This window comes from Scylla paramamosain, chromosome 8 (assembly GCF_035594125.1).
Source record: "Scylla paramamosain isolate STU-SP2022 chromosome 8, ASM3559412v1, whole genome shotgun sequence".
Taxonomy (NCBI): domain Eukaryota; kingdom Metazoa; phylum Arthropoda; class Malacostraca; order Decapoda; family Portunidae; genus Scylla; species Scylla paramamosain.
The window spans coordinates 29,196,213-29,209,539 of NC_087158.1; the positions used below are offsets into that span (position 1 = coordinate 29,196,213).

The 13,327-nt window shown below is 43.2% G+C and overlaps 1 long non-coding RNA gene across 2 annotated transcripts in view; it reads left to right on the top strand.

Annotated features, from left to right (window-relative positions):
- Positions 1 to 13,327, top strand: part of LOC135103114 (uncharacterized) — a 94,176-nt gene that overhangs the window by 61,006 nt on the left and 19,843 nt on the right. The gene's annotated exons all lie outside the window — the stretch shown is intronic.

The following is a 13,327-nucleotide window of genomic DNA, read 5'->3' on the forward strand; positions in this document are numbered from 1 at the left end:
AGAGGGAAGGCTGTGTGTGAGAAGGGCGTGTGGTAGGGAAAGGTGGGGGTTGAATGTGCGAAGGTGTGACGGGGGGGAAGTATAGTGTGTGTGAAGGGAGGACTAAGGGAGGGTACGGTGTGGTGTGGTGTGGTTGGGAAAGGTTGGGGTTGGATGTGGGATAGGATGGGAGGTGTGAGGGGACGGGGAGGGAGACGGAAGTGGTGTTGACTGGTTCTTTGAGTGTCTTGAATGATTTGTGTCTTGAAATGTTTGGCTCTGTGTTATTTTATTGTTTTTTTAGTGTTGTAACTTATTTGTAAACGGAACTAAGTACCCTAAGATGTTTGTGTGTGGATTTCTTTAGTTTTCTGTGTTTTTCTTTCTTTTTTTTTTTTTTGCTGTTATAACTTGTTGGTATGTGAGAAAAAAAATTCTTTATATTTACTGATATTTACCTCCCCTCCCCCTCCCCCCACACACACACACACACACCATCCCTCAGCCTCCGTGTCACGCCCTTAACTTTTAATAACCAGCCTGTGACAACACCAGTTAATGTTTCAATGTTTACGACTTCCAGGGGCTCTTCTTACCCCCTCTCCTCCTCCCCCTCTCTCTCTCTCTCTCGCTCTCGTCTCTCGTATCTCAGTATGCACGTGGAGTGGCTGAGAAAATATTATGCAGTTATTTATTTATTCATTATTATTTTTCAATGCTTAATAAAATCTTTCATCTCGATATTAAGTACACCGGCGGCCAGAATACCTGCACTCGCTCGCCAGATCGTTATAAATACTGCAGTGATGTGATGCAATGAGAGGAATGCAGTCTGATGTATGCGGGTATCTGGGGTCGTCAGTGCTCGAGGGAAGAGGCGGGAGGGAGGGTGTGGTAGGATGGGTGCTTGGGAGGAAGAGGTCTGGGGGTAGTAGTGTTGTATTGAAGGTTACAGATGCATAGGTTGGTAAACAGATACATACACACATACGTACTGTACATCCACACACATTCATTTCAGCTGTTTTACTTTGTTTTCTCTTGTTTTCTTTCCTTTTCTTCGTTTTCTCTTCTAGTTTTTTTTTCTCTCCTCCTCTCTTCATCTCGTCATCTCTCTCTTCTCTTCTCTTTCTAACTCCTTCACTCCATCTTTCCTATCCTTTCTCTTTCCCTCTCCCTCCATCCCTCCCTTTTTTCCCTATCTCTCCATCCTTCTCTCTCCTAACCACCATCTCTCCTACCACATCTCATTCCCTCCCTCCCCTCTCTTCCTTTCTCTCTCTCTCTCTCTCTCTCTCTCTCTCTCTCTCTCTCTCTCTCTCTCTCTCTCTCTCTCTCTCTCTCTCTCTCTCTCTCTCTCTCCCTCCCTCACCTGGCCGGCTGATCACAGGTGAGCTCAAACTCTCTCAAAGTAATTAGGCGGCCAGGTGTCCTTAAGGCCGCAGCGGAAGCCCCCTCGAGCCTCCAGCCAAATATCTTTTTAAGTATTACCAACTTTGATCTCTTTCAGTACCATATTGACCAGCTTCATTTTTTTTTCTCATTTTTTACATCATCGGCAAAGAAAAGATGAGATCGGACAAGGAAAAGATAAAAAGAGGAAAAAAAGATCAAAGGTGTAGTAAGGGATAAAAAAAAAATGGGTGTTTTTTTCTTTATTTTCCCAAGAGCAATTCTTCTAAACGTAATTTTCCTTGAAGGTTGTACTCCAGAAATTAGTTTCTCTCCTTCTCTCCTCTTCCTCCTTCTCCTTTGCCTCCTCCTCCTCCTCCTCCTCCTCCTCCTCCTCCTCCTCCTACTTTCATACGCCTCATTTTTTATTCCGTCCGAGAAAACACTTGATTTTTTCCTACCTTGTTTTCCTTTTTCCTTTTCTTTCATAGAAATAACACTCCTGGGTCACTTCAGTTTTTTTACCCTTTGCGGTACATATGTTTCCCCTACTCGTCCTTTTTTTCCCTCCTTTGAGAACCACTACAGGTTTTTCCATAGAGTTTTTTCCTTATTTTTTTCCCTTTTCGACACGCAGATCACTTCACTTGTTTCCCTTTCCTGAGAGAGAGAGAGAGAGAGAGAGAGAGAGAGAGAGAGAGAGAGAGAGAGAGAGAGAGAGAGAGAGAGAGAGAGAGAGAGAGAGAGAGAGAGAGAGAGAGTGTTGGCCTAGCTCAGTTAAGGTGTGGTTCTCTTTCTCTGCCTCTTCTTTACCTGAACATGTTAATTAATTAATCTCATTTACTCAAGGTCTCAGGTAGGTGAGTCTTGGCATCTTTCCCTCCTATTACTTCTACAATTTTTTTTTTTCGTTTCCTTATGTTTGTTTTCCTTTTTTTGCTTGTTTTTTTTACTTACCTTTCTATTTCTCCGTTATTCTTGTATTCTATTGCTTCTATCGTCTTTTTTTCACGTCTTTTTTCGTTTTCTTTAGATTTTCTTTTCCTTTTTTTTTGTATTTACTGATGTCGAAATTTTATGGACTTCCCGTTTTTTTTTTTTTCGTAAGTTATTCTTATATTCCTTCTATTGCTTTTACCGTCCTTTTTTTTTCTTTTTCTTTCTTTTTATCTTTTTTTTTTTTTGTACCAGTTTATACCACCAGTTTTATACGCTTTTGCTTTTGTAGTTCTCTATCATCCTTGTAGTCAGACGTTGTACAGCTCTTCCACTTTCACAGATTCAATAAGTTACATATGATAACTAAACAGCAGAGAACGTTTAATTGGTCATTGCAAGGCTTATTGGTAACTAATTGCAGTTAATGAGGTAGGACAGATTAACAGGAAACTTTTTCTCTCTGTTTCTCTGTCTTTTTATTCCTATCACCACTTTCTTTCCTCTTCTTCTCTCCTCTTATTCCTTTTATTTCCTTTCGTTTCCCCTTTCTACTCTCAAAGCATCCTCTACTGACCTCACACTCTCTTCTCTCTTTCTTTCTTTCTTCACCACTTTCTTTCCTCTTCTTCTCTCCTCTTAATCCTTTTATTTCCTTTCGTTTCCTCTTTCGTCTCTCAAAGGATCCCCTACCGACCTGACACTTTCTTCTCTCTCTCCTTCTCTCTATGATTTTCTCCTGTATTTTTGTCCTTTGCATCCCACTTTCAATGTAACTCTCCTTTATAAACTCTCCCAACATCCTAAGTATACTGTTAAACTATTAAACTCCTCTTAGTCCTCCTCCTCCTCCTGCTCCTCCTCTTCCTCATCTACTCACGTTGCCTCGTCACATTCATCTCAGTCAGTCCCTCTCACTGCCTTTCCCTGCTCATTTATCCCCACTCCAGGAATACTGTTGCCTCTCACTTTAATTCTATCCACCTTGCCAACGCATCTCCTCTCCTCTGTATCCGTTCTCGCTCTCTCCTGCAGTAGTAGCAGTAGTAGGTGTAGTAGTAGTTGCAGCAGTCTCTGAATTAGTAGGCAAAGCTGAATTTCTAGCCGGAACTGAAGCTCGCCTGAGAGAGAGAGAGAGAGAGAGAGAGAGAGAGAGAGAGAGAGAGACGTTCACTGGGAATAATTACGAAGTTTATCAGGACAGCTTAACTTATCGCTGTGACGAGGGTGTGCAAGGAGAGAGAGAGAGAGAGAGAGAGAGAGAGAGAGAGAGAGAGAGAGAGAGAGAGAGAGAGAGAGAGAGAGAGAGAGAGGCGGGGTTGGGGGGTAGATAGGTAGGCAGAGAAACACACACAAATGAAGTAATGAAGAGAGAATGAAAGAAGTATACGAATAAAACAATGAGTGGAATAACGAAGATAATTAAGGAAAGAGTAAACAGAGGAGCGAGAAATGAATAGATTGAGAAGAGGTAAAGGTAAAGAAGAGAGAGAGAGAGAGAGAGAGAGAGAGAGAGAGAGAGAGAGAGAGAGAGAGAGAGAGAAGAAGAAGAAGTAACATAAACAAATCGATGAAATAAATAAGAAAACAAAAAAAACAAGAAGAAAACCAAAAAAACTAAACTACCTATAAAAAAAGAAAAAAACTAAAGATGAAAAATGAAAAAAAGAACAAGAGAATAAAGTCAGGGAAGGAAACAAAGGCAAGGAAAATAATAATTAAAAGATAAACAACTAAACAAGAAGTGAGCAAGAAAAATAATTGTGTGTGAAGAAAAAAATAAGGAATGGAGGTGAGAATAAAGGGGAAGGAATGAGAGGAGGAGGGAAGGGAAAGCAAGGAGGAGGAGGAGGAGGAGGAGGAGGAGGAGGAGGAGGAGGAGGAGGAGGAGGAGGAGGAGGTGCCGAAACGGGTTGCTGCCGCCTCTAGATCATTAGTCTAATTGGTGAGGAGTGTGTGGAGAAGTGACGGCATGGAGTGAGAGAGAGAGAGAGAGAGAGAGAGAGAGAGAGAGAGAGAGAGAGAGAGAGAGAGAGAGAGAGAGAGAGAGAGAGAGAGAGAGACGGACGTTCGCTGGGAATAATTACGAAGTTATCAGAGAGAGAGAGAGAGAGAGAGAGAGAGAGAGACAAGAAACAGCTTAAAATCAAATCAAAACCGCAACTTTCAAACCTTAAACCAAAAAAAGAAAACAAAACAAACTATACACACATACACCACAGAACAACAAGTGACAAGAACCTAAGACGAACACACACACACACACACACACACACACACACACACACACACACACACACACACACACACACACACACACACACACACTTTCACCACCATAACTAAGATTTCCCAGCAGACTTAGCAAACCAATAAAACAGAGGGTGGTATTGCGCAGGGAGACAATAGGCATGAAGAAAAGGTAATCTAAGCAGTGTGAAGACCCTTTTGCATACCAGGAAACTGTTATGAGAGATCTTGTGACGAGGCGAAGGGAGAGAACGAAGAAGGGAGAACAGAGAGAATATACAGCTACTTGCAACGCCCCAGGGAGGTGATGCAGCCCCGGGGGAGGATACGCAAGCCCAGTAAGGGATGGGAAGGCAACGGATGGGTGAGGAAGTGCGGGAATGAGGGAAGGGTAAAAAATTAATGAGTTATTGTGATGCACGGGTGAGTGAAGGAAGATATGGGCGTTTTAAAATAATGGGGTTGTTGATGAGAGAGAGAGAGAGAGAGAGAGAGAGAGAGAGAGAGAGAGAGAGAGAGAGAGAGAGAGAGAGAGAGAGAGAGAGATGTGAGACTTGCCTTGCTCGCTCACTAGTCGAGGTTTACAGATAAGATAAAAAGACTTGAGTGGAAAACTACCTCTCAAATCTTGTGTGTTTGGCGTGTCATTGGCGCTAACATATCACTGAGACACACACACACACACACACACACACACACACACACACACACACACACACACACACACGGAGATAGAGACAGATAGAGAGAGAGAGAGAGAGAGAGAGAGAGAGAGAGAGAGAGAGAGAGAGAGAGAGAGAGAGAGAGAGAGAGAGAGAGAGAGAGAGAGATACGTTCATTAATGTGATAGTTGTGAGAGGGTCGTGATGAGGCCGTTGAGAGAGAGAGAGAGAGAGAGAGAGAGAGAGAGAGAGAGAGAGAGAGAGAGAGAGAGAGAGAGAGAGAGAGAGAGAGAGTCTTTCAAAACAACTACTTCAAAAACAAAAGGATAAAAAACACAAGATTCTAAATTTGGGTATACAACTTTATCATCCTCTTAACCTTTCTTCCTTCCCTTTTTTTCTTGTTCTACCACTTGTACACTCTCTCTCTCTCTCTCTCTCTCTCTCTCTCTCTCTCTCTCTCTCTCTCTCTCTCTCTCTCTCTCTCTCTCTCTCTCTCTCTCTCTCTCTCTCTCTCTACATCATATTTCCCTAACATCCTTTACCTCCTCCTTCTCCTCCTCCTCCTGCTTCCCTGCACGTGGCTGTCCATACTCCAGACACAGGTGATAACACAGGTATACAAGGCCCTTCTTAATGAGGATCACAAGTCGCAGGTGAGCTGACAAGGTAAAGCCATTTGAACCGTACTCATTCTCTCGCTCCCTCTCCTAACCTGCTCCGCCTCTCTTAGCTCTCCATCTTCTCTCCCTCTCTCGCGTGCCTGCCTCCGCTCACCTTTGGATGTTCTGTGATTAGTGGCAGCTTCATGATACGAGTAATAAGTAACGTAGCGTGTCCTGCCTGGGGATTGGCGAGGGAAGGTGGGAAGTGATGCGAGGAATAGAATGTACGAGTAACCTTCATTGTACCACCAAGGTATCAGTTTCATTCTATTCTGGGCTGGATTCTTAAATTTGTCCTCTTATTAGACTTTTTTCAGAGGCCATAGAGATGATTTGTAAGGTTCTCATGATGGTCGTGGATTTGTAAGGGGAGTTTATGTAAGGAGTAGGGGTTGGAGTCTTCAGTGTTACAGCGTCAATATCTTTATGTTCTATGCCCGTATGCTTAAGTACTTTGCTCTCTCGTTAGGGGTGTATTCAAAGGCCATAGAGATGATTTGTAAGGTTCTCATGGTGGCTGTGGATTGGCAAGAGAAGGGAGATGCTGCGAGGAATAAAGGTTTAAGTCTCTTCAGTTAGTTTTATTCTATTCTAGGCTCGTATGTTTAAGTAGTTTGCTCTGTCATCAAGGGTGTTCTGCTAGGTCATACACAGAGATGATTTGTAAGGTTCTCGTGATATTTATTGTGTTTGGTGATGCAGAATTCTCTCCCTTTCTGTAAGCGATCATTCTTCAATCCTGTTCACCCACTCCTCCCTTTCTCTCGCTTCTCTTCCCAGTTTTCATCTCTTTCTGTCACTGAATCATGAATGCGTCCTTGGAAACCTATAATTTCTGCAAGAGCGTTACAACACGATTCTTGGTTGCTATATTGAAGGACTGGCACCTTCTGTGAGCCTCTTTCAGCCATTTTCTTGCCCTTGGCCCACTATTATATTAAAAACAATTATATCTTACTGTATTCTGTCCAACAACTGGTCATTGTACAAACGTTAGTATCAGAATCAGTGAACGGGTTAAGGGGCAAGAGAAACATAGCTGTGTAAGAACATATGAACATAAGAAATAAGGGAAGCTGCAAGAAGCGACCAGGCTTACACGTGGCAGTCCCTGTATGAAATACGAGTATACCTACCTATTTCCACCTATCCCCATCCATAATGTGTAAAGTAAGTTTTCCTTTTATAGAAGGGCAATAAAAGGCTGAAAAAAAAAGGCTCATTGAAGTTGCCAGTCCCCCGAGAAATGCCAAAAGGATTATTAAAAATATGAGAAGAGTAAAGGGATGTATCACGTACAGAAGCATGAAGTAAGGCTTGTATGGGTGTAGGGGTGTGAAGTAAAGGCTGTAGAGGTGTAAAGTAAAGGTTGTAGGTGCGTAGGGGTGTGAAGTCAAGGTTTTAGGTGTGTAAATTAAGGTTACAAGGGTGTTCTTAATTTATGGTCTATTGCAACCATAGCGTAGCGTGTTCAGGGTGTTGTCAGCGCCTGCGGAAGTAGAGGGAGGGTATCCGTCCCGCCGCCGCCATCCAGGTAGGCCACCAAGAGTTCATTAGTCGTATTTCTACCTGACCGAGCCTCATTTGTCGGCGGGGGCGTGGCGGGGTGAAGGGCGTGGGGTGAGGCGGGCTGGGGACGGACGCGGGAGCATTCTCTCTCTCTCTCTCTCTCTCTCGTCTCTCTCTCTCTCTCTCTCTCTCTCTCTCTCTCTCTCTCTCTCTTATTCCCTCTTTCCCCTAACTTTATCATTCTTTCCCGTCTTTTTCTTTCCAATTCTCTTCCTCTTACTCCTCCTCTCCTAACACCTGCTCCAATCCCTCTCCTCCTCCTCCTCCTCCTCCTCCTCCTCCTCCTCATGCCTTCCTTCCTTCCTCCTCCCCCTCCTCCAGCTCCTCCTCCTTCACCCTCCCCCGAGTCCTTCAGTCCTCCAAGCCTCTCCTCCTTGTTTGTCTCACTTTTCTTCCCAAAGTCGCCGCTCCTCATCTCTATTTCCCTCACACCCTGCTCCCGTCCCGTCCTTTGACAAATAGACGTCCTTTGACAAACAGAATTTAAAGGTGATGTTTAATAAAGTAGGTCCCACTTACCTGCCCCTTAGCGCTCTCCTTCCTCTACGTTTTCTTTCTCACCTGTTATATGATGCACCTTACCTCACCTGGATGGCCTCAGATGACGGGTATGAGAGAGTAAGGTGAAGGAAGGTGATATATATGATGTAGGGTAGTAAAAGAAGAGGTATTTTTGAGATATATTTTCTATACATTCTCTCTTTCTTTCTCATTTGTTATATGATCCACCTTATCTCACCTGGCGGGCCTCAAATGGCAGGTAAGGTGAAGGGAGATGATTATAAGTGATGTAGATAAAGACGAGGGTTATCTTTGCTATATATACTATAACTCTATGCATTTATCTCTCTCCCATATGCCTTGACTTAAACTTACCTAGAGGCTTTCATAAGACAAATATGAGAGAGTAAGTTGAAGGAAGGTGATATAGATGATGGAAATAGTAACACCAGAGATATGTTTTGTTTTTTTTTTGTTATATATATTTGTTTGCGTTCTTTCTCTCACCTGTATGTCCTCACGTAATCTTACCTGGAGGCTTTCATAAAACAAACAGGATAATTTCAGGAAGAATGAAGGTGATATAAGTTATGAAAGTGATATAGATGGTTGAAATACGAGTAGAGGAAGTTTTTGCTATTACATACATATATAATACATCTTTCACCTGTATGCCTTTAATTAGGGACCTCTTAAATGACTGCTGTGAGAAAATCAGGTAAGATGAGCTGATGTAAATGCCCCAGATAGAAAAAATCAACATTCTTGCTATTATATATCTAGTAAATTTTCTTTCTTACCTGTATACCTTTACCTGAAATTGCCTGGAGCTCTCAGATGGCAGGTAGGAGAGTGAGATGAGAGAGGGAACGACATAAATGATGCAGACGAGACGTAAGGGGTGTTGTTGCTATAAAAGTCTACAACATCAAATTTTCAAAACCCACGAAAAAATCCAAAATGTGCGCCTATAATTCACGTCACAAGATTTTTCGGGAGAATTTCGAAGGTAAAACGTGACGAGGATGTGAAGGAACGGGGCAAACAATTTTCTGGCAGCCTTCCTTCCTTCCTTCCTTCCTTCCTTCCTTCCTTCCTTTCCTTCCTTTCCTTGCTTCCGTCCTTTTCCTTAGTCCTTTCCCTGCTTTTTCATTCCTTCCCTTCTTTCTTGCTCCTACCTTTCTTTCCTTCTTTCCTTCTCTCCTTTTCTTCCCTCTTTTATTCTTCATTTCTCTCTTCTTTTTTTCCTCTTATCTTTCTTTTTTTCCATCCTCCTCCCCTTCTTTCTTTTCTTCTTTCATTCTTTCCTTCCTTCCTTTTTTTCCCCCCTTTTTCTTCCTTCCTTTCTTTCTCCTTTTCTTCTCTCCTTCATTGCTTCCATCGTTCCTCTCTTCCCTCCCTCTGTCTCTCCTTCCTTCCATTTCTTCAATCCTTCCACTTTCCTTCCCTCCGTCATTCCTCCCTTCCCTCTTTCCTTTCTTCCTCCTTTCCTTTTCTTCCTTTCTTCCTTCCGTCCTTCCTTCCTCTTCCTTTCGTCCTTACCTACTGGAGGGCTGGGCGGGTGAGGGTCAGACTGCTGCTACTTCTACCTCCTCCCCTTGATGGTGGACACACTGAGAGCAAATTTACTTTTCCCTCCACTGACCGTCATGCTAAGTAGCGTTCCTCAAGGTTGTTCTCTTCCGGGGCCCCGTGATTCTGTGCTGGCTGTAAGTATTATGGTGAGAGTGTTATTCAGTGGTTGTATTTAACGTTAAGTGTCTCTGTTTGTGGTTGTTTGTTGTGGTTTGTAATTTTTCTTCTTCTAATTGTTGCCAGCGTCCTTTTTTGACATCAGTCATCGTCGTTTGATTTCTTTTATCTCTTTTTTTACGACTTCTCTTAGTTGGGGAATATAATAATGATTCAGATACTTTTACGATTCAGCAGCGTTCGTTTCTCTTAAAAAAATTAATGTGAATGACAGCTGTGTATCTTGGCTGTCTTCCACCTCCTCCTCCTCATCCTCCTTCTCCTCCTCCTCCTCCTCCTGCTCCTCCTCCTTCTCCTTCTCCTCCTCATTACGCTTTATTGCCAGCAAGAATGAGGCACTATAAGATAGATGGATAGATAGATAAACGAGAATTCTGTCCGCAGCAAGGCAAGAAAAGATAACGTATTTTGTACTAGTAGAATACCAACGAAATGAACTGTCAGATACCGAAACATGTGAATCATTATGAAACAGAACGTCCGGACACACACACACACACACACACACACACACACACACACACACACACACACACACACACACACACGTGACTTATCTAATCAACGTCATCCTCGGTGCAGATAATGTTACTTAGCTTTCTTGAGTGGCGTCCTTCAATCTCATTCCTGTCAAGTCTTCCGTGCACGTACTGCCTGCCAGGGGGACACACTCAGCGCCGCCTGCTGTATGTCGATAATTACCTTAGCGGCGAGATAATATTGGCCGCCTCAAGTGGCTCCAGTCATCAGTTGTATTGAAATGTTCTCGTTTTTAATAATTATTTTCTTCGCAGCGCTCCTATGAACACAAAGGAATGTTTAACATACGTACAGTGTGTCTCCATACTAATAAGTAGTAATCGTCGCAGTAGTAGTAGTAGTAATAATAGTAGTAGTGGTATTGTAGGAGGAAGAAGAAGAGGACCAGTTGTTGTTGCTGGTGTCCTTGTTCTTCTAGTACCAGCAGGGGCAGTAGAAGTAGTAGCAGCATTCTTATCACTCGCCAGGAAAGGGAAAATAAAAAAAAAGGGAGAGGTAAAAAAAAAAAAACAGAATAAAGACCAAATAGATTTCTAGCACCATTTTTTAGCAAGGTGTCGAAGCGGGCGGCCATTCCCATTGCTGGTGATAGCGACCCAACACGCCGCCACTGCCTCGCCCGCCACCAGGTAAATCCTTCCTCGCCCACTGATACCGGCAGCCCACACCAGTTTTATTGGTCGTAACACCTGCCTTACCTCCCCACGTCTCTCCCCCCGTCGCTGCGTCCCTTCCCCCTCCCTTCTCTTGCCCTCTTTATCACTCCTCGCTATCGTTTCTTCTTAACTGCATTTCTCCCTTTCCTTTTTTCCATTCTTCATCAATTATTCTGTCTTTCTTTTCTTGCTCTTCAAATCCAATCACATCTCTGTTCTTATTCTTCATTCCCTTCTTTACCTTCGTTCATCTCTTCCTTTCTTTTTTCCCTTAGCGATCTTTTTGTCTTCCTCTTCATTTCCCAGTTATCATTTCCTCGCTCATCTCCTCTCTTTCTTCTACCTGATTTGCTTTCTGCTCTTCCTCCTTCTCCTCCCCTTTCTTCTTCCGCTTTCCTTTTTTTTTCCTACTCCTTTCTCCTTTTCTCCTCCGATTCTCCATTTCATCTACTTCCTTCTTTTCTCCTTCCTTTACCCTCTCAGTTTACCTTAAACACCCTCTTCTACTACTCCTTTTCCATTTTTTCTTACATTTTTTCCTCCTGGTTTCTCTTTAGTACCCTTTTCTTCACCTACTCCTTCCCTCTCTCCTCCATTTGTCCTCCTAGTTCCCCTTTCGCATCCTCTTCCCTTTCTCCTCTCACTCCAGTCCTTTCCTACCAGTCTCGCTCTGCTGCCTCTCTCTCCTGCCTTTTCTTTCCCTTCGCCTCCTGAGAGTAACCTCATTGACGAAGGCACCTGATCTGAACAGTAAAACGACCCTGGTTTGTGATACGCCCCTGGGAGGAGATTTTCTATTCTTTTTCTCTTCTTTATTCCGCCTCGTTGGGATGAAAAGAGAGGGACTTACTGAACGAGTTTTTAATTTTAATCATATTTGTATTAATTTGGTGCCTTTTGATTAGTTTGTATTCGTTTGTGTGTGCATGTATGTGTGTGTGTGTGTGTGTGTGTGTGTGTGTGTGTGTGGGAGAGGGGAGAAGAATGTGTGTGTGTGGGTTGAGTACGTGTGTGCGCGTGTGTATGTGTGTGTGTGTGTGTGTGTGTGTGTGTGTGTGTGTGTGTGTGAAGGAAGGAAGGAAAGGGTGAGGGATACAGGTGGGCTGAGGTGACTGGGGTGAAGGGGAAGGTTTCTATTGTATGATGATTACCTATGCAACCCCACCTTATGGAAGGGTGAGGGGTGGTGGGAGGATGTGGGGGGGGGCAGGTGTAGGGGGACGGGTGGAGGTTGGGGTGCGGAAGGGAAGGGTGGAGTAGGGAGAACAGGTGCAGCGGCGGAAACACCTTAGCTGGGAGAGAGAGAGAGAGAGAGAGAGAGAGAGAGAGAAGAGAGAGGAGAGAGACGAGAGAGAGAGAGAGAGAGGAGAGAGAGAGAACCTTGCATATTCCAGACAATTTCTTTTATTATTATCATCACCATCTGACTAAATACGACAAAAAAGCCTAATTCTTATATTCTTCTACATTTTAGCCTTTCATAATAACTACTAACAGCTACTAAGAATCATTCACGTATTTTCATTATTATTTTCCAACCAACAGTAGAAAATCATCATTAAACTAACAGTAAAACCATAAAAAAAACACCCTTAAAAACTCCAATAACTCCTACAATACCCTTTTGACTCGAGATAAAACGCTAGAACACCTAAAAACATGGAACCATATCAAGGAAAAAGGCATGGCTCGGTATAAACAGGCAGGGGTGTGTGTGAGGTTCCGTGCGAGGCGTCACAGCAGCAGGGGGGGGGGACGCGTGACACGGGGCGCTCTGTCACGAGGCTCCCTTCTTTATGTACACCTCCGAGGCGACTGCATGCGACGACCCGACCGTTCTCCTGCCTTTCTTCCCTCCTTCTCTATTTTGTTCTGCTGGTGTTCGAGTGTTGGGCGAGGCATGGAGGAGGAGGAGGAGGAGGAGGAGGAGGAGGAGGAGGAGGAGGAGGAGGAGGAGGAGAGAGTTACGAGGTACATGGGTATCAGGAGGATATTTAAGAGAAGGGAGTAAGTAATAATGTAAATAGTGAAGAAATATGTTGAAAAAGTGAGAATGATAGTGATGATGATGATGATGATGATAATAATAATAATAATAATAATAATAATAATAATAATAATAATAAATAATAATAATAATAAAAATAATAATAATAATGAATGAAAATATCAGTGACCCTTGGGTGATATGGCGTAGAAATAAATTGAGGAAAAGGAGGAAATTGTGAGTGAAAAAAATCAATGACACTTACATTGAAAACAACAATAATGTCGAAAACAGCAACAAAAAACTATAACAAGCCTGGAGGAAGACAGACAGAGAGAGAGAGAGAGAGAGAGAGAGAAGAGAGAGAGAGAGAGAGAGAGAGAGAGAGAGAGAGAGAGAGAGAGAGAGCAGCATCAGCGTGAGTGTAACATCATAACA